Genomic DNA, 5,724 nt, shown 5'->3' with positions numbered 1-5,724 from the left:
CATCAAACCTTGTATGATGCGAAGCACATGGGTATTATGTACTGTATGTGCACATGCGCCATACCGAATACAGTATAGGCATTGTTTTCTCCATATCTCACTGGAGGTCAATTGAAACGCGGCACAAGGTGAGTTAAGCACTTTGTGTTGGCGATGCATATGTCTGCTTATTCTCAGATGGGGGAGGAGGTCATAAGGGATTTTTTCAAGGATGCTGCATCAAAAAAAGAAAAGAAAAGAAAACAATAAGTAAATAGTAAAACTAAACAAAAAACTCACTTAGATTGTCTTAAATGCACTCATTGCAAAAAATACTCCATTAATAATAATAATAATTCAACAAAACTATGTGTTGAAATATCACTTGCCTGTACTRGAATGATTATATTGTTAGATCAAATAGTTGACAGAGTCGATGTTGCAGTCGTGTCTGTCGGGTGTGACATCCTCTTAGGTCTGGATACAAGCAGCAATTTGGTGTAGAACAGGACTGTTCAGCTAGTTTGTCCTGTTCTGCAGCCTACAGTGGCTGCAAATACCCCTTGATAGCYGATGTTTCATCCTCAGGTTCAAGCTAATGTCCAAGCTGATCCTGCAAMTGTTAGAATAATGGATCTGAGGCAGTCCACAGACAACATGTGTGAACAAGCATTGTCTTGTTAAAAGACTGTGCTGACTCAGGAGGAGTAAGACATGCAGACGCAGAATGTTACGAACAGAGTGCTGTGCAGTCAAAGTCCCTGAATCTCTAATAGAGGTGACYTGAACTTATACCCTATGACTTCTCACACCATGATGCCAGGACTCACAATATGCCTTTACACAGCACTTGACAGTATTGTTCCTATTTGCTTTGTGTCGCCATATATACTTTACGTGACGATCATGTATGGTAATCCAGAAGTGAAACTGTACCACTACCTCACTCYTCGCCAGTCCATGCCTTCCCATGTGGTGATGAACTCAGTCTGATGCCAGCTGTCAAAACATAATGAGGTTGCAAAGAATATTTGTGTCCAGATGGCATTGGGGATTTGTAATGCTTGGAGCATAACATGATGAACCTTTACATGGGCAGCACAACAGCTCAGTGGTTAGCACCGATGCTTYARCAAGAAGGTCATGGGTGTGATCCCTGGTTCGAGCATGTTTTTTTTTGTTCTTGTGTGGGTTTTCTCTGGGTACTCCACTTTCCTCCCACACACCAAAAAATGCTAATTAAGTTGTTGTCTTCCAGCTCAGGCCTCCTTTGTAAAAGAGATTTGTGATCTAATTGGGAATTGTCTGGTTAAATAAAAGTAAAATAWAATAAACATGGTCTCATGTATCCACTGATTTCACAGTGTGTGTTGAAATCACAGAGTGGCATCTGTTCACCTCATACTGGGAAATTGTACAATCTGACCACTTGGCCTCATGTAAACCCACAATTCAACGTCTTTCGATCTCTGTCAAATGGAGATAATGCTGCCTAAGATGTTGATGAGGTATCATCCCTGTTTGATGACCTACACCCATTGTTTCGAYTGACTGCTGGACACTCCAGCAACTGCCTAAAAACACTCATGACACCATCACTTGTGCCCTCTGGTGTCTGTTCAAGACAAGTCAACTCTTAACAAACCTATCACTGGTTTATATGTGTACCAAATTACATCCAAACTGTTCCATTTCTTTTCATTTTTATTCATCAGTTGCTAAACTTTAAACAGCAATTTTCAGCACTTTTAACAAACATTTAATTCATTTTAATTTCTTAAAATGAGTCAAACAAAGACTTTGTTTGACTCAWTTAGACAACTGTCAAATGCATGCAACAAAAGAAAACGTGATTGTTAAATCGCATGTTTATCCCAAACATGCCTCAAATTTCATCTAAAAACAGAAAGATGTTTTTGTCTTTTCAAATTTCAAATCAGTGATGCATGACAAATGATCAATTAGCAATCAGGATATTTCTGCCATGCTGAGAAGACAAAGTATTAGTCATTAAGTATAATTAAAGCCTAATGTAATAGGGTGTTTACGTTTACGGTCTTTTCAATTTGTCTAATTGTCTAGTTTGTCTCAAGAAAGCAACATCGTGCTCAGCTTGAATGAACGAATGAGCTCAGACAGACGAGAGAAAAAACAAAACTGGAGGGACAGCCAAACACAAAGGATTTGGTGAGTGTGTGAAACAAAGATAAAAGAAGAGGACAGAGTTGAGGGAAGAGGATGAAGTGGGGCAAGGAAGGACGTGGTGACCACATGGCTCAAAAAAAGTGAGCTGAAGCGATCAGAGAGTAAGTGAGCASAAGTATGAAGCAGAAGAAAAAGCCAAGATATAAATAAAGTGAGTGGTTTGGGCAAGAGTGTGTGCGTGTGTGTTTCTGCAAGTGTGCACAAGTGTTTGTTTGTTTGTGTCCTGGCTAAACTCCCGGGAACAGACACTTTCTGCTGCCAAAGTTTCACTGGGTCCACCACTGGGCTAGGGTCAAAAGAAAAATAAGAAATACACAAACCCGAACCTTAAAACCACAGAATGAACCACCAAAATAAGAAAATCAAAGTGGAAAAATGTGTCAAAAAGGGAGAAAATGAGTGACAGTTTTTAAAGACAGGGGAGTTAATGAGAAAATTGTAGTAGGTTGTAACAGAGACAGAAATCGATCAGAAACAGGGGGACAAAAAAGGGAGGAAGAGTGAGCGAGAGCGAGAGAGAGAGAGAGAGAGAGAGGAAGGGAGGGAGGGAGGGTGGATCAGTGAGCTCGGCGAGAGCATGTTGAGGATCAGCAGCGTCAGAATGAGACAGAGAGAGATAGAGAGCGGTAAAGAGTCAGAGGAGAGCGCTGCTGAAGACTAAAGGACTACCAGACACAGGAGAGCCACGCCGAGGAGGGAGGAGAAGCATCCAGACCAAAGAGGAAGAAAAAAACAGGTAAGTGAAGGAAAAACAAAGATGGATTTCAGAAAATATTGGATTAGGAGTGGAAGAAAATCATTTTTTGCTTTTTGGTTTACTCCCAGAAATATCAAACTGATTTTCCTCAGCCAGTACTTTTTTCCACAAAACAGATCATCCGAGATTAAAAACTGGTAAAGATGTTGATGTAAAGGAACTGTGGAAGTATTTGGAAACAGCTAAAATGTTAGGTAAAAGCTCTGGACAGTAAAACATGAGGAAAACTATATTTGACAGGTTTGACATTGTGTTGCCTACTGTTGATTTGAYCTATTTTTTCTGTAAGGAAAGCTGTGTTCCTAATATTCACTGTGCATTATGGTCATTTAGTTAAAAAGGTTACGTGATAATGTCATCAATACTGAGCACACAACCAGTTTCTATATGAAGCAGGTGAGAAATCYCATCCAGCTGTCACAGTAGGATTTGATACATATGAATGCATTTGTGTGTGTTTGTGTACTGTGTGAGTTTTTGTGCTCAGCTGGTGCTTACACTGCGTGTTCCGTTATGCAATGTTTATGACAATTTTTGCTTTTAAGAGGATTCAGATTCTTGTGTGTGTGTCCTAATTGTTATTAAAAACCTCTGAATCAGTCTCCAGGGCAGCTATGGCTTTAAAAGTGATCTCGTACACACTTATCATGCTCCTATGTGTGTGTGTCTGTGTGGGGGGTAGTTCAGATATTTTGAAATGAAGACATGTATCAAGTTGCATACTCTTATTATTGAGACACATCATTCTATTTTAAATACCTTTAGGTGGATAACCTCAGTGAAAAATGTCCTCGATATTTATTAGAAGAGGACAGGAAACAGAATAATCAAATATGTTCGCATGAATGAATTGAAACTGTGGACACATAAACTTAGCAATTTGTGTTTAGTAGATTATTTATTTGTCGTAACAATGTTTCTTTGCAATAAATCTTGTACTGCTGGAAAGCCTGTTAATTTTCCTTTTAAATGGTGTCACATTTGTAAGGAACATGCATTTATGGGATGAGCAGTAGAGCTGAATATGTGGGTTATGCACATAAAGATGTTGACAAATAATCTCTGTCRTTGCCAAACAGCTTATTCTACTGTTGCTATTGACTCTTGGTTTGAGCTTCTGGTACCTCCAGGTTCTGCCAATCAGATGCCTGATATAAGATTTGTTACCAAGAAGAATTGTTACAACAAAGAAATAATCTAGCAAACACTAAATAACTTACTTTTTCGTACGAGTAATATAATCAATGCACTACAAATTTAGTCGAAAAATGATTAAAAGTGAGAGTTTGTTCAGATGGATGAATGTATTTTTATGAGCATTACATCTTAGGAAAATCTTGTTTTTACACAAMTCAAATCAGACTAAATCTGACTAAATCTGAATCGTAACAAAAACAAAGATTTGCTAAGATTCTTATTAGTTGTACAGGAAATGGGCAGGTTGATCAAAAAACTCCTAACACAATATTTTTTCTGGTTTTAAAATTTGCATTTGTCCTCAATTACAGCATTCCTACATTCATTTGGCTACTTTCCTCACTTTCGTATTGCAAACATAAACATAAACATATTGTATTGTGTCTGCGAAGCACTTTGGTCAACACTGTTGTTTTTAAATGTGCTATATAAATAAAGTGATGATTGATGATGATTCATTTTATAATCTAAACGTAATAGTACCAGTCAATGGCAATATATTGTTGTGCAGGCAGAAAATGTTACAAGCTTTCCACTTTAAATCACCATTACATACCCAAGCCTCAAATACATAAGCTGGTAAAAACATTGCGTTTGTACTTTAGGAAAACAAGCTTTTATACTGCATTTTTGAAAATCTGCAGCCATGTCTCATATCAAACACTCCAGCTCTCCAAGAAGTTTTTTTATGTTGAGGTGAATTCAGAAAAACAACAACAAAATGCTGTAAACTGCATAGATCCTCTCTTAGTAAAAGAAATCCTGTGGTTCCTGCCTCTTTTTTCTCTCCATTTTATGCTCTTAATCCACTTGTGTGTTTTTTAGTTGTTGGGATTCTTGAGTAGCTCACATCCCACTACTGTGAAACATGTTAACCTACAATTAGTTATTATTTAGTTAGACCTGTGATTCCAGCTCATGTTATTATTCTTAAATATACTGTATACTAAGGGTAATAATGTGCTTCTAGTAGCTAGAAAAAGTCTAATTAAAGCATTAGGCTTCTTGATCACAGATTCATTAATTCTACTGTGTCAAAATTTATGAAGAAAACTAAAAAAAAAAATAAAGACAATGCTTTAACTTTTTCATTTTCCTGGCATTTAGGCATCTTGGGCATTTATAATGTTTTTCTTTTTTAATTTATCAAAGTTTGTCATCTTTTTTTCTAAAACTTTGACCTGCAAAAGGTACATGTTGCTGTCACTTTCAGAATGATTCTTGGTCTGTCTTGACTTTGTTCACATCCTGCAGGGTGTTTTTTAGATCCTTAGCCATTTGCTCATAGGATGATTTATCAAGATGTTTAAAAAGTAGAACATTTACAGCACCAGAATCGCCACGGTCTGATTCCTAAAAAGAAGCATTTCTGAAACAAGCCCAAGTCCTAACACAAACCTAACTAGTGAGTAAAATCCTTGCAAAAGTTCCCAACAACACAGCCAAGCCTAAAAAAACATCAAGTTCTTAAAGTAGAAAAGTTGAAGGAAAGAAAAAGAAATCCCAAAAGTTTTGACTTTCACTTTCCTTATTCACTTTCTTCTTCATTTATAAGTTATAAAAACTTGTTTCTTTTTTTACTTTTA

The 5,724-nt window shown here is 37.2% G+C and overlaps 2 protein-coding genes across 3 annotated transcripts in view; one reads left to right on the top strand and one right to left on the bottom strand.

Annotated features, from left to right (window-relative positions):
• Positions 1 to 5,724, bottom strand: part of dock2 (dedicator of cytokinesis 2) — a gene marked incomplete in the record, with an annotated part of 113,498 nt that overhangs the window by 28,692 nt on the left and 79,082 nt on the right.
• Positions 2,806 to 5,724, top strand: part of insyn2b (inhibitory synaptic factor family member 2B) — a 25,123-nt gene continuing 22,204 nt past the window's right edge. For both annotated transcript variants that reach the window (XM_014007253.1, XM_014007257.1), the window contains exon 1: positions 2,806 to 2,920. The gene's annotated coding sequence lies outside the window, so the exon portion shown is untranslated. The remainder of the gene's footprint in view (positions 2,921 to 5,724) is intronic.

This window comes from Austrofundulus limnaeus, unplaced genomic scaffold (assembly GCF_001266775.1).
Source record: "Austrofundulus limnaeus strain Quisiro unplaced genomic scaffold, Austrofundulus_limnaeus-1.0 Scaffold1, whole genome shotgun sequence".
Classification (NCBI taxonomy): Eukaryota; Metazoa; Chordata; class Actinopteri; order Cyprinodontiformes; family Rivulidae; genus Austrofundulus; species Austrofundulus limnaeus.
This window is presented reverse-complemented; position numbering and strand designations above follow the sequence as displayed.